Raw genomic sequence first — 26,879 nt, 5'->3', positions numbered from 1 at the left:
TGCCTAATGATACCATATACATAATTTGAAATTAGTGAAACCTATACATATATGTATAAGTATAAATATATATACACACACACAATGAAAAATCGCAAATACATAAGTTTGAAAAAGAAGTTATAGAATAAATATAGTATAAGATTTAAACACATATTGAAGACACATTTTTAGGATTCAAATTTCTCTGTGAAATTTGAATCTGTGGGCACAGAAAAATCCGCATATATTGTAAAATAAAAGAATGGGAGTGTTAAGCCAGTCCAGAGCTAAAGAAAGTTATATGTGAGAGGAGTCTGTGATAACAGTTCCCTCGTACCTTTCAAGAGTTTCTGGTCTTTTTTAGTACAGTGAATGTTCGAGTCCAAAGAAGCTTCTGGAATTTATATGAGGCCCATAAACCTCAGCCATAAAGCCAGGAAGAAATGCTGTGGTCAGATCACAAAAGGCAAAAACTGTAGTTTAAAGAGTTCATGGCTCACCTCTTTCCATTATAATTACGTGATGTTTTTACTTTCCTTAGTTGTGTACTCTTTAAGAATGCTATATCTGGGTATTAAATGTATTTAACTCAAAATGCTATAAAAACATTGAAATATTCCAGAATAATTTTTGGCGTGTCATTTAAAAGAACATCAGTATATTTCCTATGGTGTAATTTGCTTCTTTTTAAAAATTTATTTAATATTTCCATCTGCTAGTCACTGTTGAAAGAAATAGAGGTAACATATCAAAATTAGTACCTGCCCTAAAATAAATGACAAACTAAGGAGAGGGAAGGTGTACAAAAACATAGAAACAAAAAAATTTGAAAATGCATGATATTGTTGAGTTTTATAAAGGACATCAACTGAGGAAATGTGACAGATGGTATCATATAGGCTGGAAGGCAGCAAACAAGAATGATCAGGTATATATCATCAAGAAGGTGAGACTTGGGCTGAGACATGGATACTAATTGGACGATAGCTATGTGAATCACTGCAAAAAGTGTATTCTAGATAGCAGGAACAGAGTCTCAGAGCTGTGATTTAAATTGCCATATTTGAGAAAGAGAAACATGTCTAAAAAAAGGAAAATGTGGTCAGAATATGGTCAGTAGATACAAGTGGGAAGAAGTAATGTTAGAGAAGTATTTGCCATCTGGTTGTATAGGATCTTTTTGGTAAGAGTTTGCATTTTACTTTAATATTAATAGCAAAGCCGCTTGGAAGTATTTGTCGACTGGTTGTGGGAAGAGGAAGGCAAATCAAAAGGAAAGGGAATAAACTGTAAGATCCAGCATAGATTAAAATGTAGAGGGTTTACAGCATGCCTACATCAGGAGGCATTTGATTCTAGTGAACCTCAATGTTTACAGTGACCTGTAGATTCAAAACAAGTGTACCAAGCAGTATAAAATGAATATTTACTTACACCGTATTGTTTAATGTATTTTCAGATCCTGCTTTTTTGACAGGGAAGCTTAGACTAAATAATGTATGATGTTTGTTTTCAGCATCTAAGTGTGGTGATACATTACTTCTGAAAATGTGTGCTGAATTAAGATAAATTAATTAAGGCAAAATATCCCTTATGACTGTTATACTATTTGATCTGTTTTGGTGTACAAACAGCCAAAATTTGAGTAAAGAGAACGTGTGTTCCTTGGACAAAAATAAAGTAACCACTGTGGTGGCACCATGCCTGATCTGAGAATTTAACATCTGCAGTTCAAAGCCACATAAGCTTTGGTTCCTGTCCAAGCCATGCCTGACCCTTATCACATCAACTATCTCCCTCTGCATTATACCACAGATATATGTAAAATAAAGAATATGTTTAAACTGCCCCCTGCCAGCTGGCTGCGTTCACTCCTAACCCAGTAATCTGTGACTTTCTGGACTCTTGTGAGAGAAAAGAGAAGGTTCAGCCAAGATGATATCCACAGAAAGAATAATTTGATATATTGCTTTTTATGTTTCTCTGACAGTAGAATAGCTTATAACTTTCTTTCACTGCCATAAAGGGAAATAATATATATAGACAGCATATATACACATACAAATATAGTGTGTTAAATCATTTATTGAGAAAACAATCTTTTGAATACTTCTATGTCAGAAACAGAGCTACGTGCTAGTTATATAAGGTTGAAAAAAATAAAGAAATGGTTATATGTATTTCTATGTTTATTAATTAAAATACACAAATAATTAGGGATACGTTTTATAAAGGTAACAAATTGAATATGAAAAACAACCAAGGTGTCTGTGCTACCCATTTCAGTATACCTCTCTTCTTGCAATGTTTTACTACCCCTCCACCCCAGTGTTTTCAGATGCTTATGCTCTTAGACAACTTAGTGATACAAAATCAATATGTAAAAGCATGTCTGTCCAATTTTTAATACATGCCTAGTGACAATCGTAGCTACTTCTACTCCAACAGTTTTTAGTTTCTTGAAAACTCACAAAATCTGAGATTTATTAAACAGTTATCCTAGCATAACAAAAGACAACCTCATCTTAAAATAAATATACTGTCAGGGACTGGGAAAGACCTGTGTCATCATTTCAGTACTCCAGAAACTGGCTGTTTAAATGAGGGGATTCAGAAAAAGGAGATAGTAGAGGGTATTTTGAGATATTTATCCTTCACACATATTAAACAGGGCTATAAACAGAGATCATCTCTTACTGTCTCTGGTTATGCAGGAGACTTAGTCCCGGGAACTAAGCCACTAAGCCAGTCCTCTGTAGCCCTAAGGCCACAACTTCTATCCCTGAATGGATGTTAATGAGCCATCGAAATTGTCCCCATACTCAGGAGTTTTCCCCCTGTGGCTTTATGTTTCTCTTCACCTAGAATTTCACTTTCATTTTAGCTTAGAATTATATCTGTGGTTATATTTGATCAGCATTTCTAAATATTTCTAATTGTTGGAGCTGGGTGAGAGAGAAGAGCACAAGAGATTGTTTACCTTACTATATTCTGCCTTGCTGCCTAAACCAGAATTTACTCCTGGGAAAACACTGAGTTGTGGTTTTTCCTATATAAAATTCTGTCATCATGCCAGATATACAGTTGCTTGAAAAGAGCAAACAAGTTGTTAGATATGAAAATGTGGAAATTTTATCTTTTATGTGAAAATAGTTAGGATTAACATTATCATTTACAAGCACATCAAATTAACTCCTGTCTCCCAGAAAGACTCAGAGAAAATGGAAGACAAGAAGTATCGAAGTTTGATTGAGATAAAAACATTACAATGCATGCAGAATGTGAGTGGGGTTCTGGATCATCTAAATAAGAGAACACAGATTGATAAGGGAAGAGTTTCATTAAGATAAGTTAGGCCGTTGTTTAACAGAAATTTGGCAGCTTTCTAAGAGGGATATTTTCTACTTCAGAATGAGCCTCGAGTACATCAATCTGTCTATCAGTATTATGATTGAAATCCTTATGCTAACACAAAAGGAAAGTAAGATAAATGTGACTTTCTGTCCAAAATATACTTAGCATCACACATTTCAGAATATTATGTATGGACTATACTGTTTTCATTTAAAAAATTCAATGCCTCTTTGTTTTTTATAGGAATCACAGTTAATACTCTGAAGGTGAATGTATAACTCTGCCTAAAATTATTTTTTATTTTCAAACTTCCCCATGTGTCTAATCACGTTAATCCAACTCAACTGTTATTTCCAGCCTATTAAACTGACTCTAAGCTTCCAGATGCAATAGCAAACAGCAAGGTGCATTTTTATGGCTTTAAAAAGTGAAATCATGTAATGCATTTCTTTGACAGTTCACTTTATAAAATTATTTTAGTGGAACTAAGAAGGATTTCAAATTGATTGAGAGATTAGGAGAAATACGGAAGATAATACTAACCCAGTTTTTAAAGTCTCCATAGTAACTTGGAGAAAGTTGAAAAGCAGTGATATGGTTGGCTGTGTCCCCACCCAAATCTCATCTTGAATTATAGCTCCAATAATCCCCAGGTGTTGTGGGAGGGACCCACTGGGAAGTAATTGAATCATGGGGGTGAGTTTTTCCTGTGCTGTTCTCATGATAGTGAATAAGTCTCATGAGTTATGATGGTTTTACAAAGGGCAGCTCCTCCGCACATGCGCTATTGCCCACCACCATGCAAGATGTGACTTTGCTCCTCCTTCACCTTCTGCTATGACAGTGAGGCCTCCCCAGTCATGTGAAGCTGTGAGTCCATTAAACCTCCTTTTCCTTACAAAGTATGCAGTCTCAGATATTTCTTCATAGCAGTATGAAAATGGACTAATACAAGCATTTTCTGTTTTGTATCATTGAGTCTGGTTATATGATTCCCTTTTCTATTAATGAGCCTTGTTATATGATTGTTTGATACATATATAAATTTATAAGTAACTTAAAGAAAATAAACCATCACTATTGTGTTCAAATACATACCATATGATTGATATATAAGCCAATAATCTTTCCTAGTATTAAACATTAACTTTTAATATGCATATTCAGCTTTTGTTTATGTAACTTCTTATTTTTTAACCCTGGGTGCACTTCAGAATCATGTGGGAACCTTGCATAAACTTTTGATATCTGAGCTCAATACCATTCCCGAAAAATCAGGTTCTTTGGGGTTTGGCATCAATTGCCAGTATTTTTTAAATGTTCTCAGAGTTACCTTTATGTGCATCTAAGATTAAATGAAAGTTTTCTCTGAAATTCAGTACTATCCTACTTAAAAGGACAAAGATGAAATTCAGTTCTGTGGTTATTTCAATTAGTAGGGCCTTTAATTTGTGGACTCCAAAATCAACAAGTCCTTAAATGAGCCATATCAACATGAATTAAAGTGAGGTCATATAATATTTCTCAAAGAGTGCTATCCTGGTCACCTGCCTTGAAAGCAACTAGGGTATGCATTTTAAAATAAAGATTTAAACAGACATAACCTTAACGTTTAAAATCAAACTTCACAGGCTAGCTCAGAAAATAAACAGAAACAGTTGTGCAAGTTCGCACTAATGTGTTCCAGCTAAGGCTTTGTTTTAATTTCCAAGGTTTCTTGTGTTTAGAGAATGGAAATAGGGAAGCAATGCAGATTAGAGAGATATGATTTTTAATACAGAAATAATTTTTTAAAAATTAGAGAAAAATAATGGCTTCTAATACTCACTTTTTCTGTAATTACTTAAATTGACTGCATATAATTGGATTCTATAATGTTACCACGAAATTTTATATTTCAAAATATTTCTCTATAAAAATATTTTAAAACTATCCATTTTAATTTCATCATATAACTTTGTTAGATCATGTATCATATTAAAGAAACCCTAGAAAACATCTTTTTAAGCCAGATTTATTTTTCTTTTTCTGGTATATGTTCTTTATTAGTTTATCTATCTTAAAAACCTCTTACTTAAAAATAATGCAATTATTACCAAGCCAGCATGTTTCTCATTAGGAAATAATTTCTGTGAATTGTTCATTCATTTGATAAAGGCTTTCTTAATGTTTTCTAAATGTCTTCTATAGTCTAGACACTAGGCACTCAGATTAATAATGAGATTATTACAAGGTAGATATGGACAAGGTAACTATCTTTTTTAATAAAAATTTAAGAACAAAGTAAACAGAGAAATCTTAAATATTCTAATGTAATTTGAAGGGAAGGTTAATTAGTTTAAGACACAGAATATGAGAGGAAACTTGCATAAGATTTGGTGGTTAAAGTTGCTACCACTGAGGAGGTAACAACTGAGCAGAGACCTGAAGCCTGAGAAGGAGCTGGGCAAGAGTAGAAGCCGAAAAGGCAATAGAATATGAGGGTCTTTGACACAGAGAAAAAGTCTTGGGGGTGAGATATCAATCTGTAAGAATTCTGTGTATAGATGGGTAGTAGAGATTCTATATGTGGATGAGACAGCTCTGAAAGCAAGCTTATAGATTAGAGGGATGCAATGGTCCAGGGCAGAACTTTCAGGATTTGCTGTATTTTAAGGCCAAGAGGAGGAGGAAGAATCAGAGAAGCAAGAGATCAGAAGAGCCAGTCTTAGAAGCCTACAAGAAAAATCATTCATGGAAAAGGTGGGTAACAAAGGTGAGGCTTGCTGACAAGACAATTAAGGGGTGGGCCAATGATGTATTTAAAACATGGAGGTCTTTGGTAACTTTTGGAAGAACTGTTTAAATGAGTGCTTTAGTGTATATGCATCTTTTTTAAAAACAAAATAGTATTTGCTTTATTAACAGTACCCAACCAGGTATCTAAGTCAGTATCATCTTTATATTCATTTACCAGTTCTTCTACCCACTAAAGATAGCAGAGCATAGTGATGTTTGGAACTTAATAATTATATGGAAATAGTTGCAAATGTTTATGTCTGAGTTATGTAGGACAAAGGTATCTACTACATATAATTGTGAAACATTATTTTATTATTGCAAATATACACAACCTAAATCTATCATTTTAACCATTTTTACGTGTATGGTTCTGTAGTATTTAGTATATTCACTTTGTTGTGCAAGCATTACCAACATCCATTTACAGAATGCTTTCATCATTTCAAACTTAAACTCTGTGCCTGTTAAACTACAGAATAAGAATGAATAATTTTGATTAGCTATTTGATCTATGAGAGAGTGATAGGCTCCTACCATGAATATTATACTTAAAGAATATTATGCTGTGAAAGAAACTGAAGCTCATATAATTTAAACTGCTTTCCAAATTTTATGCACTAACAAGTGGCAGAATTGATATTTGCATGTATAATTATCTAAACCTCAAGTTTTTTCCTCTATGTATCATGTATGTGAAATAGAATGAGAGAAAAATCAAAGATAGCAAATCAGTCTATTTTACCTCTACTTCCGACTGCGAAAAAAAGTAACAATCAGGCGGGCATGGTGGCTCATGCCTGTAATCCTAGCACTTTGCGAGGCTGAGGTGGGCAGGTCTCCTGAGAGCAGGAGTTCAAGATGAGCCTGGACAACATGGTAAAACCCCATTTCTACCAAAAATACATAAAATTAGCTCAGCGTGGTGGCGCACGCCTGTGGTCCCAGCTACCCAGGAGGCTGCAGTGGGAGGATCGCTTGAGCCTGGGAGGCAGAGGTTGCAGTGAGCCAAGACTGTGCCACTGCAATCCAGCCTGGGTGACAGAGTGAGACTCCCACTCTCAAAAACAAAACAAAACAAAACAAAGCAACAATTGAGTTAAAAAAAGAAAAGTTAAAATGTCCAGAATTAAAAGGTCAATAACTAAGCCCTCTGTCGTTGTGAATATGATTTCAGTTATTTACAACTTATTTCTAGGGCTAACATTTGGAAAAACTTAGGATATATTAATCTCTACTAAGAATCTGATGCATTTTTGGTATAATAATATACGGTCTCATTTTATTTTTCAGTCTCAACCTAAGACCTCTCTTTAGAAGCAAATAGGAAGTGCCCTCTGTGTGCATCCATGCACTGTGTATTAGTCTACTCGTTCCTATAGCAGAGTATCACAGACTGGGTGGCTTAAACCACAGAATCATATTTTCTCACAGTTCTGGAAACTAGAAGTCCAAGATTAAGGTATCAATTACGTTGGCGTCCTCTGAGGCCACTCTCCTTGGTTTGTATCTTATCCTTCTGTCCTCACGTGATCTTCCCTCCGTGCATCTGTGTCCTCATCTCTCATAAACACAACAGTAATGTTGGATTAAGGCCTACCATCATAACTGCTTAATCTTAAGTATCTCTTTAAAGACCTTGTATCCAAATACAGTTATCTTCCGAGCTACTGAAGTTCGAACATCAACATATGGATTTGGTGGGGGGACACCCTTCAGCCTGACACATTGAAACCGACTTATGTTTGAAACATCTGCTCTGTATGAAATTTGGAAGATTTTATTAAATATTTTAGCCCTAGCTTTGTGATATTTAACACTAAAAAAAAGTAGCTCAGAAGGAGAATATTTATCCTTGTTGTTAAAAATAATGTTTGCTCTATCAGGACAATGTAAAGATAATATACTCAAATTGAAGAAAGACCATGTATCAAATATGGTTACAGTCAAAAGGCAGAGTGTTTCCTGCTCAATAGTTTTCACTTCATACACCACTTTCTAGTCCATTATCTGTGGGCCGTCAATTAGGTTTCTAAAAACCAGACAAAAAATTAGTTTCATTGTGAACTGTCAGCAAAGATTTTGGCATTGCAAAAAGAACAGGTGAGGAAAAGGGATAACTTATTTGTTTCAGAAAATAGAAGTATTGTGTTTACAAACCTTAAAAGTTGAAGATCTGGTTTCACCTCGGCCATTAAATATGTGCAAGACAGGACGACAAATCATATCAGGCTACTTATTGATTACTATCACACATAATACACAATAAAGATCAGCATCTTCATTTCTTGGGCTGGAAGACTTCAACATTTCCAAGGTGATCTGACAGTTGCCCAGGGTGTTCCTTCTAAATGAAAGGTTTGCCACTCCAGTAACATACTGGGAAGGTGTTTCAGCTATTACCAGGCTACTAGGACATTATTTAGCAACAGTAAAGAATAAATAAATGCTTTGTATGAATATACTCTAGCATAATTAATTCTAAATCTTCACTTCAAAAAAATGCCAGGACTTTTGGCTGGTGTCTTGCCATATAAGACTACTTGGGGGGCTGAGGCAGGACACTCACTTGAACAGAGATGCAGAGGTTGCAGTGAGCTGAGATTTTGCCATTGCCCTCCAGCCTGGATGACAGAATGAGTAAGACTCTGTCAAAAACAAAAAAACAAAACACTAACAACAAAACAGAGAGACAAACAAAAAACAACCGGAAGGGCCAATATAAAGGGAAGCCTCACAATTTCATGGGTTTCCCACCAGAAACAGCCTACCCCTCATCCTTTACCCCACTTGAAGATTGGAAGACAAATCCCCTTCTGTGTTTGGGCAGAATTTGGGTAGGGGGCTGAGGGCAGAGCAATAATATTTACAAAGATGTATACCCAGGTTACATAAATGTATAATTACCAAGCATTCTCTTTCCTACACTCTATAAGATATAAGCAGTTATAGACTTTTTTGTATGTCTTGGAAGAATTAAGAAGAATTAGGACTTCTTTGAAGGAGGGATTATTTACTTATTCAAGCCATTGAATATTTCTCTTGAATTTATACTTTTCATGTCCATTCTAATTTTTAGTCTCGGATCAGTTGTTGATCATGAATCATTTGGCCTGGTGCCGGCACCTCCATCTGACCTTCTCTTCTTTCTCCTGGGCTCTTACTTCGCTCCAGTCACTTTATCCATATTGCTGACTGTCTACTGTCTAAATCACAATCTGTAACACATAATTCCTCAATCTGGAAACCATCAGCAGCTCCTCAGCAACTATCAGATCAAGTCTGGCAAAAAGCCATGCTTCTAGCCTGTAATTTTCCTATTTCAATCCCAATTACCCTCTTCCTCATTCATACCAGATCATAAATCCATGCCTTTCATGCTTAGGGACCTCAAGTCATTTTGTTCTCTTTGCTTGGAATATACAAAACACAGTGAATCAATGTTAAAAAAATCCTCTTGCAAAGCAACTTCAGTAGAAATCCATATTCATAGGGAATGCTCCCCCTCAACCACAAAATTTAATTGCCCAGGAACTATTACCATGCTATTGTGACAACCTGAGCATAACTCTCCATGAATTTTATATTATGCAGCCTGCAGTTCCTTATGATGTTTAGGAACTAAATCATATGGTCTTAAAGTTGAATTCTTATTTTATGAGCATTCCTGCTATTTCTTTTTGTTGTTCAAATATCTTTAAAGTGTTGTCTGACTGCTTGGGTATTTTCAGAAGAGCACAGAAAATACATTTTTGTTTTCTTCAAAACTCAATAATAATAACTAGTTATTAATTAAAATAATCTTTTGCCAGGAACTTACAAAGCAAAAAGTACTATTCTAATCACTTTTCATGAATGAACCCATTTAATACTCATAATAACTCATGAAGTATGTTCTATTATTATCCTAGTTTTATAAATGAGATCACAAAAGCATGAAGAAAAAGTATCTTGCTGAACATTACAAAACCAACCAAGTGTTGAAGCTTAGATTCAAATTCAAATTCAAGATATCTGGCTCCAAATTCTGTGAATGATAAACTAATCCTCAAATATGTCCCTTTTGTCTATATTAGCAAGAAAGTCAGTGACCTTTTTTTGATAGAGAAATGTTTGTTTTTAATGTTCTCTTTTTTAAAAGAGCTATATCATGTATTAGTTATATATTTTGGGGAGATTTTAAAATTACAATGTAAAAATATAATGATATACCATTAAGTTTGTACAGCTACTGTTTGTTAGATAAAAATAGCCATAGTCTTTAGGTAGTAAATTATCCTCCTTTTCAAATGTAAAATAGTGCAGTTTCATTTAAATATGTGTATCCCTTTCAGTATCTAGTAGAGTGCTCACTAAAAGTTTCCAATAGATTTTGTTGAAATATAAGTATTATTTTTTACAAAATCTTTACACTGATGAAGCATTGCCTTCACGTAACTATCCAGGATCATTGAAAAAATTATTTAATGATGTCTATATTCTAACCACTGTTTTAATTTATTTTTTCTTATTTGTGGAGAGTACATTCTGCTTCAAAACAACCAGTATACCCCTTCTTCATTCACTTTTATTTTTGTTATTTCAATATAAATCAATTAGAACGCTGAGACAGACTCATTAAATGGCATTTTGTTTGTTCCTAAGCATAAAGGATATTTTGAGATTTTCACAATTTTTTATAAAAGGCATTAGTAAATAAATTCTGAGTCAATGCAACCAATTTTAGTTGAACTAGCTCTTCGTGCCTGACAGTAATCAACCCACCTGATGTGCAGTATTATATACTTGCAAATCTTGAATATCTACTTAACTATTTAAAAACAAATCAAAATCTATATTTTAGGATATTAATTATAATACTTCATACTCTGTTAGTACCTTTCATCTAAAGACTTCAAAAAGCCACAGAAGTGTTAACTAAACATTTGTGGGATTTTATTTCCTTTTTGATATGCATGGAAAGGGGCCACAATATCATTATATATTACTAGACATTAGAATCACCCAGTGATTTTAAAGGAAGTTCTCCCACTGTATTTTACTATTTTCTCTTGTTCTTTGCTTCGAGTACATATGAGAAACTCATTACTAACCAAATCCATTATGCTTTAAAAAGTCTCAACATATTAGATTCCAACATTTAAAAAGGAAGAACTATATCTGTATGGGGTGGGAAGAATCATGTTAGTAATAGATACTTTGGTTACAGTTAATGCAACCTTTTTCCCATCACCCTTATCTTTGTTCTTTTTTTTCACTCTCACTATGGGACTTTCTTTTTTTTTTTTTTTTTTTTTTTTTTTTGTAGTATTGCTCTTGTTGCCCAGGCTGGAGTGCAATGGCAATGGCACGATCTCGGCTCACTGCAAACTCCACCTCCTGGGTTCAAGGGATTCTCCTGCCTCAGCCTCCAGAGTAGCTAGGATTGCAGGCACCTGCCACCACGCCTGGCTAATTATTTGTATTTTTAGTAGAGATGGGGTTTTAGCATTTTGACCAGGCTGGTCTCAAACTCCTGACCTCAGGTGATCCACCAGCCTCGGCCTCCCAAAGTTCTGGGATTACAGGCATCAGCCACCACGCCCGGCCAGTATGGGCCTTTTAAGAACATTTCAATTTATCACAGGTTTTTATTAATTTACTCAGATGTATTTAAAACAATATTTATTGCAAGGAATATTGTGCTTTTTGTACTAGACCATTAATTACTTACCGTTCAATGTGGACAATGCATACACATTCCCATACCAGATCTTGTCTAATGTAAATTGTTCTTCCAACTGTCTGGAGGCACATAATTAAGACCAACGATCCTGGAGTTAAGTCTCTTCTCTTCAACTTACTAGTGATTTTTCTTCAACTTTTGAAATGATCATATGACTTTCTGTTTTAATATTTTTTATCAGTGTGCTAAGTGCATTCTGCTTATGCTCTGTAAATGAAATAACAATGCCTGGAAGACAGTACTTCTTTTTACAGCATGGTTTACTGAATATTTTAACTCCACTGTGGAGACCTACTTCTTTTTTTTTTTTTTACTTTGAGATGGAGCCTCGCTCTGTGGCCCAGGCTGGAGTGCAGTGGCGCCATCTCTGCTCACTGCAAGCTCCACCTCCTGAGTTCATGCCATTCTCCTGCCTCAGCCTCCCGAGTAGCTGGGACTACAGGCGTCAGCCACCACGCCTGGCTAATTTTTTTGTATTTTTGGTAGAGACGGGGTTTCACCATGTTAGCCAGGATGGTCTCGATCTCCTCACCTCGTGATCCACCCGCCTCGGCCTCCCAAAGTGCTGGGATTACAGACTTGAGCCACCGCACCCGGCCTGGAGACCTACTTCTCAGAAAAAAAGAGCCCTTTCACAGTATTAATGCTTATTGACCCTGTAACTCATTGCCTAAAAGCTCTGATGAAGATGCACAAGGAGATTAATATCCTTTTTCTGGCTGCTGACACAACATCTATTTTGCATTCTGAATCAAATAGTAATTTTCACCTTCAAGTCTTATTATTTAAGAATATATTTCATAATTCTATAGCCATCATAAATAGTGATTCCACTGATGAATCCAGGCGAAGTGTAATTAACACTTCTGGAAAAGATGCATCATTCTAGATGTCATTAAGAACATTCGTGGGTCATGGGAGAAGTTGAAAATATTAATGATAACTGGTTTTTGGAAGAAATTGATTCTAATATTCATGAGTAACTTTGAGGGGTTCAAGACTTCGGTGGAGGGAGTAACTGCATATGTGTTAGAAATAGTAAGAAGAATAGAATGACAAGTGGAACCTGAAGACATGACTGAATTGCTGCACTCCAGATAAAATTTGAACAAACAAGGCATTGAATTTTATGGGTGAGCAAAGAAAATGGTCTCTTGAAATGGAATCTCCTTGTGGTGACGATGCCGTGAACATTGTTGAAATAATAACAAACAGTTTAGAATATTACATAAATATTCTAGTTTGTAAAACACTGGCAGGATTTGAGAGGATTGACTCCAATTGTTAAAGTTCTACTGTGGATAAAATGCTACCAAACATCATAACATGCTACAAATAAATTTTTCATGAAAGGAAGACTCAATGCAGAGTCAATTCACTGTTGTCTTATTTTAAGAAATTGCCACGGCCACCCTAATCTTAAGCAACCACCACTCTGAACAGTTTGTAGCTAGCAACATTGAGGCAAAATCCTCCACTAGCAAAAAATTATTGCTGGCTGAAGGCTCAGATGATCATTAGCATTTCCTAGCAATAAAGTCTTTTTAAATTAGGGTATATACATTTTTAGACAAAGTGCTGTCACACACTTAACATACTACAGTATAGTGTAAGTGTATCGTTTGCATGCATTGTGAAAGCAAAAGAATAGTGATATAGTTTTGATAACGAATACGGGTTTTGCTCTGTTTTCCCACCCAAATCTCACCTCCAGTTGTAATCCCCATAATTCCCATGTGTCAAGGGTGGGACCAGGTGGAGGTAATTGGATCATGGGGATGTTTTCCTCCATGCTGTTCTCGCGATAGTGAGTGAGTTCTCATGAGATCTGATGGTTTTATAAGCATTGTGCATTTTCCTTGCTTGCACTCATTTTGTCCTGCCACCCCGTCGAGAAGTGTTTGCTTCTCGTTTGCCTTCCGCCATGGCTGTAAGTTTCGTGACTCCTCTTCAGTAATGTGGAACTGTGAGTCAAGACTCTTTCCTTTATAAATTACGCAGTCTCGGGTTTTTCTTCATAGCAGTGTGAGAACAGACTAATACGCTCAGTTTATTGCAAAGTTAGCTTTATTGTGGTGATTTTAACCAAACCCACAATTTATGCTTGTATGTATGTATTTGATATGTAAAGCCAAGTGGGTAAAGATAGAATATTTACAAACTATTTTAGTGAAATGGGTGCTTTATTATATGGTAAGGCCAAAACATGCCTTGCACTGTGCTCTTCCTCCATTGCTTCAGTCTGTAACCGCTTGCACTCCTTTTGTCACTCGTTGGGGTTCTCCTCCGGTGACATCTTACACTATGCTTAAAGATTATAGTCGAACCTCATGAAAATGTGGATCTAGACCATTATATTCGCTAAGAAGTGCTGTAACTTCTTAGCATGAGAATGTTAACTACTCCTAAAAATTTATTTTTTTTGGCTTTAGATTATAAGAAATCTGAAAATGTAGGCTATATAAATCATTGTACAGGTATTCCCTTTAGCTCTTACCAAGATGCTTAATAATATTTATCATATAGTACTACATATATGTCAATTCAGAAGGAATGCATATCTCAAAAAATTAATAATTTGTCTGCTGATATGAGAAAAGTGGGAGGGTAGCTTGCCTGGAGTAACCTGGTTAGTTAATGGAGAATCAGTATGGAGACTCTCATGTACGATTTTCTAGTATAAACTCTTATTATTGGCTTCACCAAATGGCCTCATATTTATTGTATTGATTCAGAATCTTATTTTCCTTTCGTGACTTCGTTTCTATCCATTTTCTTCCAATATCTGAGGATTTCTGAACAGCCAAGTTGTACTAAAGCACCATTTTGAGTGAATGAATTTGTTTCATATGTGAAACAGATGGTGGCCATATCACAGATAAATTGTCCCAAAATGGATTTGTTTATAAGCAACCTAGAACTTAATTTCAATATTTTTACCCTTGAGAATATCATGGGGAATAAATGTTTAATTTCAGCTTTTAGCCTCATCTCTCTTAATTAAATGAATAAAGGGCCTAGACATTGTTCTATCATAGGTCTTTCTAGTTGACAGAGTTTCTGTTCCCCAATTATTCATTTGTTTTCATTTTGCTGTGTTTTTTAAGAGTTTTACAGAACACAACTTAAAAGGCTTAATTTAACGAGCCTGTTTTGCAATATAGTACCAAAATAACATAGACAGTGGGCTTACATACAAACTCAAACAGGACTTGAAATGAATCGCTTCAACACCTAAACCCTCTATTGTCTTTACTTACTTTTTTCTTCTTTTTTAAATACCCGACAATTAAGTCACTGTAAAAACAAACAACAAACACAAGAAATGATATAGCCCATTTAAAGGTGTTTTTATTGTTGTTGTAGTTGTTGTTTTTAAATAAGATGCTATTTTCAGTTACAGGCCTCCTTGGTACATGCCCTTCTTAGTACAAATTTAATTCAACATGTAATTTCCAAATGGAATGTTTACAGTGAAAACAAATAAATGTGCATGTACAATCATAAAACATTTCCAAATGGTAGGTTACATGGTCTGTTCTGATGATCTGATAGTTGTCTTTTAGTCAACATGTTGATAACAGAAATTGCAAAATTTAAAAAAAAACTATATATTGTTGTTTCCACTGTTATAGGACTCAAAATTTAATGTTAAAATATAGAAATTTTGAAGAGGAGAAAGACTGGGAAAAGAAGTGGAATGGGTCAAAGAAAATTTAATCAAGCGTCTACTATGGGCAATATATTTTGTTAGAATTTTTTGTATATTTTTATTTTATCTACTTCCAACATCTTAAAATGGGAACTGGTATATCTGCTGTACAGAAAAAATATCAAAGCATCAGTGAAATAAAGCAAATTTGCCATGCTGATATAGTTAAAAAGTGGTAAAGGAATTTGAACCTCCAGTGGGCTGACTTTTCAATCTTTTCACTATATTATGTTATCCGAAGAAATGGTTTATAATCTAACACACATTTGTTTTGTACCTACTCTGTATTTCTCAGATGTGTTACATACACATCATTATCTTCATTTTCACCAAGAAGAGACTGAGAAATGTTGTTTGTGTTCTCAAGAACCAACCTCCAAATAGTTTGTGATAATGATTTCAACAGTCTAAAGATACAGAAAAATAACGTGTAAGAATGAGAAAACAAGGACAAAATAGAGACTTTTTCAATTTATATTTCTTTATATAAAAAATGCTCATTTATTTTGATATTGTAACTTTTTGTGTTTTGGGTGTTAGAATGTAAAAGTTAGTAGTTGGATTTGTTTTTTGTTTATTTGTTTTAATGTACAATTTTACCATTGGCAATTTCAGTTTTTGTTATTAGTACTTAATTTTACTATCCTTTATAATACAAAAGTTTACAAACCTGTATGTTTATTAAGTTAAACTAATTTTTACAGCTAGTGTTTGGTAAATTTGGGACTGTATTCTAGATCAAAGCCTTTTCTTTCCCTACTACAACGAAGTTTTGTTGATCATTTGGCAAGACACCAGTATAGCAATCATTTCCATCATGAATTGTAGGTTCTTTCTCATGCAAAGAGGTAAGTAATTAGAAAGATTTACTTATCTATATAGTTTTGGTGTTATCATGCATGCTTTTGTTGCTAAATTATCACATTTTGGCAGATGGCAGATTGTCTTCAAAAAGAATAGAAATGAACTGATTATTCTGGTGGTATTGGTGGATATTTGCATGTAAGAGAGAGGATGTGTAATCATTTTAATAAAGATGCATTTGTGGCTCATTCCATTTCATAATTTACAGACCCAGCTGTGCTCCTCCCTAGGTCTTCTGTATAATTAAATGGGAAAGCTGCATACGGAAGCAGCTGAAATTGTATATGGTTTTCTAGTCAAACTGCATAATGAACTGCAAAACTAAAATAACATTCATTGTAATAAGATTTGAATTTCCTTTTTTTTCTAATCAGGATAAATTTTTAACTCATCAAGATAATATAAATGTTTTGAAGACCTGTGCCTAGCCTTTCATAGTACTCTTTTGTTCAGTTCTCAAACTTCACACTTGCTTTTTGCTTCCTTTAATATAAAAAGTAGTCCCTCTATCAATCATGCACTATATCTAAATACATCTATATCTATTATTTCCCAGTTACAATATAGTGCTTAATCTAATGTGTGAAAGAAGGAACATAAGATGAAATTTTCATTTGTTCAGCAAAGACACTCTTTGCTTCAAATTGAAGCAGAATGTAAAGCCTATGTTTTCAAGAGCTATACTGGTTTAAATATAATAATTATGAATAAGTATATGAGCCACCTCTACACAGATACTCAGGGTTCTTATATATGGCAGTGCCTCTTTTTAAAGTGACAAAACATTCATGTTTGTATCAAGATTGATTGATATGTGTTAGTTTTAAAACAACTTGATTTTTTAAATGACTTTTTTTTAAATGTGAATGGGAGAGAGGGAGATAGTAAGTTAGTTTCTGCTTCTGCCACTATTACAAGATGCCATAGACTAGATAGACTGAGTAGCTTAAATAATAAATGAACTATTATTTTTAATCATTCTAGAGGCTAGGGAATCCAAGATCTAGACCCAGGTAAATTTGTTGTTTGGTGAGAGCACTCTTGCTGGTTTGCAGACAGCTGTCTGCAATGTATTCTTACATATTAGAGAGAGGATGCAAGCTTTTACTAGGACACAGATACCATCATGAAAATCTGCCCACATTACCTAATTACCTCCCAAAGACACCACCTCCTAATACCACCCCATTGGGTGTTAGGGTTTCAACATAGAAATTTTGGAGAAACACCAACATACAACTTATGAAAGAGAGAGAGAGAGAAAAGTGTCTTTTTGTTTTATTTTGTTTTGACAGAGTCTTGCTCTGTTGCCCAGTCTGTATTGTAGTGCAGTGGCACAATCTCGGCTCACTGCGACCTCTGCCTCCCCAGTTCAAGTGATTCTTCTGCCTCAGCCTCCCATATAGCTAGGATTAGAGGAACCCGCCACCATGCCCGGCTAATTTTTGTATTTTTAGTAGAGACGGGGTTTGGCCATGCTGGCCAGGCTGGTCTTGAAGATGCTTTTATTATTTTTTTTTAAATAGAAAAAAGCTGTTTGATACATTTCATTTGTTCCTCTTTTTATCTCTCTCCGCACCCTCTTCCAATCTCCCTTCTTCCTCCTTCTCCTGCCTCCCTCCCATTTTTATATTCCAAAGCATATCCATTAAGAAGAGTTTATTGTCCTTGACTGGTAGGTCTGCGAAGAATCACGAGAGACACACTTCTAACAGGCATTCCCAAAACAAGGACTTTCTATGTTCTTTGATCAGTGCACATCTAGTTCAATACCCTTAGATCCCCCTCAGCAGCATCCAAAGACCAGGGCTTTGTTTCACGGTATTTGGAAACCTAATCTCCAGTGCCACAAAGATCTTCAATCTTAGAAAGATCACAAATTTTAGAGGAAGGCAGACTTAAGTTGGAGCTTGCCAGTAATAAATCCATGGCCTTGAGAAAGTTCCTTATGTAGTCATCATTTCATTTTCTTAAAAATAGCTTTTTATTGGGGTTAAACCCCAGAAAGGATGCAGTGTAACCTATTTCATCATATGCCCTGAAGAGGCATCTAACAGAAAAACAACAGCAAATCACCACCTCCCTTTGTCTTTCTATAAGTCAGTTCATTTGAAACCTGCAAGCAATATTATTTACCCTATAAGATAGTGATGAAGTTAAAATGAGATTGTTCATGAAAATGAAATAAACATCTCTAGCATGTAGTAAGCACTTAGTAAATATTAACCAATATAAATACACTATTATGTTGAAAGCCGATAAGCAAAAATGTTTGGGCAGATCAGACCAGTATATACATACATACATATATACACACACATACACACACACAAACACACATCATATATATACATATAAACATTTATTATATAATGTTATATATATGTGGTATGTATATGTGTGTACATATTATATATAAAACATCATATATATTATATATATACATATTGAGGGCAGGCACAGTGACTCATACCTGTAACTCTAGCCCTTTGGGAGGTTGAGCTGGGAGAACCACTTAAGGCCAGGCATTCAAGACCAGCCTGGGCGACATAGTGAGACACCATCTTTAAAAAAACAAATCAGGTTGGCTTGGTGGTATGAGCCTGTACTCCTAGCTACTCAGCAGGCTGAAACAGAAGGACCGCTTGAGCCCAGGAAGTTGAGGCTGCAGTGAGCTATGATTGTGCCTTTGCACTCCAGTCTAGGCCAGAGATTTGTCTCTGAAAAATAATAATAATCTCTGAAAAATAACAAGAATTATACGTATTTTAACATAACTTTTAAAAGACACAAATAACATCAATTATTACTTAATATACACATTTTAATAATTGTCATCATTTTGCTTGCTTGTCAGTTCTAATTCAACTCCCTTATCTTGACAGGTGACTGAAGATAAGTTCATAAAAGTAATGATAAAACATGTTAGCAATGTAATTTAGTTATTGTGCTTCCATTATAAATATTATCTTCAATTATTGATTACAGAAAATCAGAGTAACTTTTTAAGACACATTTATATTTTGTTCTTTGTTTAATCTAGATAAGATTCATCATAATTATTTTAATAGGGAATACGCAGATTTCAAAGGGTCTCAAACTATGAATAATAATTGTGAACTCTCACATGGCCATCCATGAAACATGACATGTCTGAAAAAGAGAAGCAGCATCAATTGATGTGCTAATTATCAGCAAGCTTAATTGATTATTCTTTCTATAAGTAAGTATTTATAGCAACTTGGGTATATTCTTTATCTGTGTATAATAGCTTGCTTTGCATATCCCCTACGAAACATCACCTAAGTTGGATACCCCTAGTTTGGGGGATAAAATGAAGTAAAGATTTAGCAAAAGAGGGAGCTATTAAAAATAAAATATTATTAGAAGAGTTTTCTTAATAAGAAATAGGACATAATTGTCCCAAACAATCATAGTAGGTATCTGGGAGGCAAAGAAGTGAAGGGAATAGTTGGAAAAGCACCTATTCATAAAAAACTGCTAAAGATGAAGATTTAAAAAAAATGCAAGAATTTATATTCTCTTTTTTTAATAATAGACTTTTTATTAGTTTGGTATTGTAATAGATTACTCATTTGTATTTTACATTCTAGTCATATGATTAAAGTTTATAAGTAATTTTATACAAGTAAATTTAACTTTAACACCATGTTAAAATTTCAGAAACCAGAAAAGAGGGACATGCAGTCTTATATTTAAGAACTTAAACATTTTAAATCCCATGTAGTTATAGATTGAGATAAAACAAAGCATTTTTCTTGGCAGTAGAATCCCTTTGTTCTGTGTGTGTGGAACATAAGTTCAAGACGGCAGGGACTATGTTTTGTACAACTATGTATATTATAAAACTTATAGCACAATATATTGCTTAACTTAAACTTTTAACTTACTATTACTTAAAACATTTTTAACTATTAAAATATTTTTGTTGTGGCTTTTTATTAGAATGCAATTTCAAACAACGCACACATATTAAATTTTCTAAATAATGTGTTTAATTATTCAAAGTATTAGTACTATCTGGCATTTTCTAACTGAGCTTGATTAATAAACCAAATGCCATAGGAAGCAAATGATTATCTGGGGGAAATTTTTAAATGATATAGAAATCTTAACTTTTTAACCAAATGTAAAATGGATGTGAAAACAATCAGCTCAGAAGCAAAGTTCAGCATCATCATTATCACCATGAACTAAAAGCTTTCTAGACAATAAAATTAATATTACTTAGTGATGAATCCAATATGTGGAATTGAAGTTTTTCAGAGAACTCTAATTAGTGCAAGTTCTCCTGTGTTTTTTTTTTTTTATTATTATACTTTAAGTTTTAGGGTACATGTGCACAATGTGCAGGTTTGTTACATATGTATACATGTGCCATGATGATGTCCTGCACCCATTAACTTGTCATTTAACATTAGGTATATCTCCTAATGCTATCCCTCCCCCCTCCCCCCTCCCCCACCCCACAATAAGCCCTGGTGTGTGATGTTCCCCTTCCCGTGTCCATGTGGTCTCATTGTTCAATTCCCACCTATGAGTGAGAACATGTGGTGTTTGGTTTTTTGTCCTTGCGATAGTTTGCTGAGAATGATGTTTTCCAGCTTCATCCATGTCCCTACAAAGGACATGAACTCATCATTTTTTTGTGGCTGCATAGTATTCCATGGTGTATATGTGCCACATTTTCTTAATCCAGTCTATCATTGATGGACATTTGGGTTGGTTCCAAGTCTTTGCTATTGGGAATAGTGCCGCAATAAACATACATGTGAATGTGTCTTTATAGCAGCATGTTTTATAAATCTTTGGGTATATACCCAGTAATGGGATGGCTGGGTCAAATTGTATTTCTAGTTCTAGATCCCTGAGGAATCGCCACAGTGACTTCCACAATGGTTGAACTAGTTTACAGTCCCACCAACAGTGTAAAAGTGTTCCTATTTCTCCACATCCTCTCCAGCACCTGTTGTTTCCTGACTTTGTAATGATCACCATTCTAACTGGTGTGAGACAGTATCTCATTGTGGTTTTGATTTGCATTTCTCTGATGGCCAGTGATGATGAGCATTTTTTCATGTGTCTTTTGGCTGCATAAGTGTCTTCTTTTGAGAAGTGTCTGTTCATATTATTTGCCCACTTTTTGATGGGGTTGTTTGTTTTTTTCTTGTAAATTTATTTGAATTCATTGTAGATTCTGGATATTATCCCTTTGTCAAATGAGTAGATTGCAAAAATTTTCTCCCATTCTGTACGTTGCCTGTTCACTCTGATGGTAGTTTCTTTTGCTGTGCAGAAGCTCTTTAGTTTGATTAGATCCCATTTGTCAATTTTGGCTTTTGTTGCCATTGCTTGTGGTGTTTTAGTCAAGAAGTCCTTGTCCATGCCTATGTCCTGAATGGTATTGCCTAGGTTTTCTTCTAGGGTTTTTATGGTTTTAGGTCTAACATTGAAGTCTTTTGTCCACCTTGAATTAATTTTTATATAAGGTGTAAGGAAGGGATCCAGTTTCAGCTTTCTCCATATGGCTAGCCAGTTTTCCCAGCACCATTTATTAAATAGGGAATCCTTTCCCCATTTCTTGTTTTTGTCAGGTTTGTCAAAGATCAGATAGTTGTAGATATGCGGCATTATTTCTGAGGGCTTTGTTCTGTTCCGTTGGTCTGCCAGGCACGGTGGCTCACGCCTGTAATCCCAGCACTTTGGGAGGCTGAGGCAGGTGGATCACAAGGTCAGGAGATCAAGACCATCCTGGCTAACATGGTGAAACCCCCTCCCTACTAAAATTAAAAAATATATATATTAGCCAGGCATGGTGGCGGGCGCCTGTAGTCCCAGCTACTTGGGATGCTGAGGCAGGAGAATGGCGTGAACCTGGGAGGTGGAGCTTGCACTGAGCTGAGATCGTGCCACTGCACTCCAGCCTGGGTGACAGAACAAGACTCCGTCTCAAAAAAAAAAAAAAACAAAAAAAAAACAAAAACTAGTTTTAAAAACTCTGTAGCCAGCCTACAGTGTTATATTCTCTTTTCTGAGCATACTCTCATCAAAGAGCATGACCGGTGGTTGGCCCGAAAGATTTTTGCCAAATGGCTCATGATTTGAGGCAGAGGCTTAGAGGATGAAAATCTGACATGGTAAATAAAAGTTGCAAACCCTATAGAAAATGAATATTACCCTTAAGTCGTATTTCCATAGGAGCAAGACCAGCCAAAAACTTGATGGAGAATTTCTGAAAAATGAGAAGTATTTAAAAGATAGATAAGCTCACCTTATATTTCCGATTACTAGGAAAATGAACTTATAATGAGATCTGAGTGTCCATATGAAAGTGAAAGTGAAGACAAATTTGAGAAACAACTGAAAACTAAATGTGTCCCCCAACCATCCTGCAGAGGAATAGGGTAATAGTCTTATGAACTTAAAGTGTTTGAGCTCAGCCTCCATGCTAATCATTCAGTCTTTCAGGGACAGTTAATTGGAAGAAACAAAGCTAAAATAATTAAGACAAAAAAAGAACTGTATTTGGGAATGTAAATTACTAGCTCCACTATGGAGAACAGTATGAAGATTCCTCAAAAAACTAAAAATAAAATTATCATATGATAAAGCAGACCCACTGCTGGGTATCCAAGAGAAAGAAAATCAGTACATTCGAGAGATTTCTCTACTCCAGTGTTTACTGTGGCACTATTCACAGTAGCCAAGAAATGATATTAACCTGTGTCCATGAACAGATGAATTGATTAAGAAAATGTGGTATAAATAAATAATGGGATATTATTCAGATATAAAAAAGAATGAAATCCAGTCATCTGCAATAACATGAATGCAACTGGAGGACATTATGTTAAGTGAAATAAACCAGGCCCAGAAAGACAAATATCACCTGTTCTAACTCGTATGTGGAAACTGAAAAAAAAATGAATTCATGGAAATAGAAGAATGATGCTTACTAGAGGCTGGGAAGGGTAGGGGAAAGGGTATTATAAAGAGGGCTGTTTAGTGGGCAAAAAATACAGTTAGATAAAAGGAATAAGATCCAGTTTTAGGTAGCAGCACACTAGGGAGATTATAGTTAACAATTTATTGTAAAATAACTAAAACAATGGAATTGGAATGTTCTAACACAAAGAAATACTAAACGCTTGAAGTTATGAATGTCTCAGTTATCCTAACTTGATCATTACACATTGTATGCTTCTAGTAAAATATCATTTGTACTCCACAAATATATACAACTATTATGTATCCATAATAAATAAATGTTAAAAACACGTTTTAAAATATGGTGAGATCAACATCTACACACTGCAAGGGTGGATGAGTCTTCAGTTTGAGTCTAGTCTAGTTACTGCATAATAAGCAAAGAAAACAAAATACAACATACAAACAAAAAATCCTAAGTAATGAAAATCAGAATACATAGTTTCTACATTATAAATGTTCAGTTTTCAAAAAAAAAATACATGATGCATACAAACAAAACTTGTGACATATACTCAGAAAATGAAAAAACAAAAAAACAGTAAACAGGTATTCATTCTCAGTGGGCCCAGATGATTAAGCAGGCAAAGACTTCCAAGAAACTGTATTAATTATGTTTAGAGTAGTAAAGGAAAAAATAATGTAAATGATGCCACAACTATGAAATTGTAGTTGCAAAATAAAATCCCTTAAATAGAGACAAATGGAAATTGTGAAGTTTGTGTGGATTTGTTAAAATTTATTCCTGAAACATATGGCAGAATAAGATACTGAAACCATATGTACTTCTATATTTCTATATAGTAAGGATTTTTATTATAAATTCAAATTGTAATACATTTAATTTACTACCAATTTAATAAATACAGCATTATTCAAGTTAGTTATTTATTGTGCCTGAAATCTAGGTTTTATTTTCATTATTGTCTTTTAAAGAATATTTTTATATTATCTAAGTTGTCAAATGTCTTGGTGTGAGGGTGTTCATAATATTGTCTTACTTTAATATCTGTAGAATTTGTAGGGAGTTTTTATCTTTCATTTATTATGTTGGCAATTTTTTTCTGCTTTTTCCTTCTTTTTTATAATTAACCTGAGTAATGTTTTATTTGTTCATATTTTTAGTTATATTCTATGTTTATTAATTTACTCTATTGGCTTTTTCTGTTTTCTATTTCATTAATCTCTATGCTTATTTTCTACATATTTTTTGGCTTACCTATTTTTTTTTTTTTTTTACTTTTCTAATGATGAAACATAGATCATTAATTTTAGTTTTTTTTTTAATTTAAGAGTTCAATACTCAAAATCCTAATGATGAAACATAGATCATTAATTTTAGTTTTTTTTTTAAATTTAAGCATTCAATACTAAAAATCAAAAACCATTCGGGCTGTGAAAAGCAACTGCATTCCACACATTTTTATACTTAAAACGTTTTTTACATAGTTCACAATATTTTCTAAATATGTTATTCTTAATACCTTTTAGGACTATGTGATTTAATTTAGAAATATTTTGGGATTTTATAGATTTTTTAGTAGATTTCTTTCTAGTTTGTGTTGTGATATGACATCAGAGGATAACATTATAGAAGAGGACATTATAGGATTTCATGTCTTTTAAATTTATTGAGATGTTTTATTGCTCAGAATATAAACTTGTCTCCACAAATGTTTCAAATACACATAAAGCTATGCATACTTTGTTACTTGAGGCAGAGTTGTCTATAAATGTCAATTAGGTGAACTAGGGAGATAGTATTAAACAAAAGGAAATGAGAAAGGAAACAACACATATCACTGCAAAAAAAATTAAAAAGAACTTAATATAACAAAAAAGAAGGCAGAGGAATGGTAAAAGTGGGAAAAAATGCTAGGATATACCGATAACAATAAACAAAATGATAATAATAGGCTCTTTAGCAGTAATTGCATTAAATTTAAATAATGTAAACTTCCCAATCAAAAGCCATAGACTGGCTCAATGCATAAAAATATAATATCCACCTATACACTCTCTAAAAGAGATTCATTTTAAGTGTAAAGACACAAATGCTGAAAGTGAAAGGATTTAAAATATTTCATGCAACTATTAATCAATGATAGCAGAGGATGCAATACTTATGTTCGAAAAATTAGATGATAAGTCAAAATCTGCCACAAGAGACAAGGAAGGATACTGTGTGAATATAGAAGAGACAAATAACCATGAAGATGTAGCCATTATAGGTGTATATGTACCTGACGTCAGAGTCCTCAATTATATAAAGCAAACACTGACAGAATTGAAAGGAGAAACAGACAGTAACACAATAATAGTAGAAGACTATATGCCAACCTTTCAAAAATGAATATAATAATCAGAAAGAAAATCAATAATGAAACACAGAACTTAAAAACACTATTAATCAATTGGCCCCAATAGACATATACAGTGCACCTCCCCCACATGATAGTAGGATGCATGTTCTTCTCAAGTGTACCTGTGACATTCTCCAGAATGGATCAAGTGTTGGCAGCACACTGCCTTAACAAATTTTAAAATACTGAGATTATATCAAGTATCTTTTTCTACAACAGTTGAATAAAACTAGAAAACAATAGTTGAACATATTCAGCTATTGTTTTCTAGTTTTATTCATCTGTTAACAAATTTAGTCAAAAAGTCACAAATAAGGCTGAGCACAGTGGCTCACACCTGTAATCCCAGCACTTTGGGAGGCCAAAGCAGGAAGATTGTATAAGCCCAGGAGTTTGGGACCAGCCTGGGCAACGTATTAGGACCCTATCTCTACAATTTTTTTTAATAGCTAAGTATTGTGGCACATGCGTGTCATCTCTGCTACTCAGGAGACTAAGACAGGAGGATCACTTGAACCCAAGAGTTCAAGGCTGCAGTAAGTCATGATCATGCCACTGGACTCCAGCCTGGGTGACAGAGTGAGGCCCAGTTTCAAACAAAAATTTTAAAAATTAAAAATATATATACATACACACATATTACATATATATATAACATAAAATTTTAAAATTCACAAATAAGTATATATTAAAGAATGCATACTTAGACGACCAATAGGCCAAGAACAAATGACAAGTGGAATTAAAAAATATTCTGAAGCAAAAAAGAACAAAAATACAACATACAAAAGTTTATGGGATTCAGCAAAAACAGAACCAAGAGGGAAATTCATGGTAAACTTTTATGTTAAAAAATAATAGGCCAGACACAGTGGCTTATGCCTGTAATCCTAGCACTTTGGGAGGCCAAGGCAGGTGGATCATGAGGTCAGGAGTTCAAGACCAGCCTGGCCCAGATGGTGAAACCCCATCTCTACTAAAAATATAAAAATTAGCCGGGTACGGTGTCAGGCACCTGTAATCCCAGCTGCTCGGGAGGCTGAGGCAGAACATCGCTTGAACCTAGGCAGCAGAGGTTGCAGTGAGCCGAGAT

Source organism: Pongo abelii, chromosome 9 (genome assembly GCF_028885655.2).
Source record: "Pongo abelii isolate AG06213 chromosome 9, NHGRI_mPonAbe1-v2.0_pri, whole genome shotgun sequence".
Taxonomy (NCBI): Eukaryota; Metazoa; Chordata; class Mammalia; order Primates; family Hominidae; genus Pongo; species Pongo abelii.
This window is presented reverse-complemented; position numbering follows the sequence as displayed.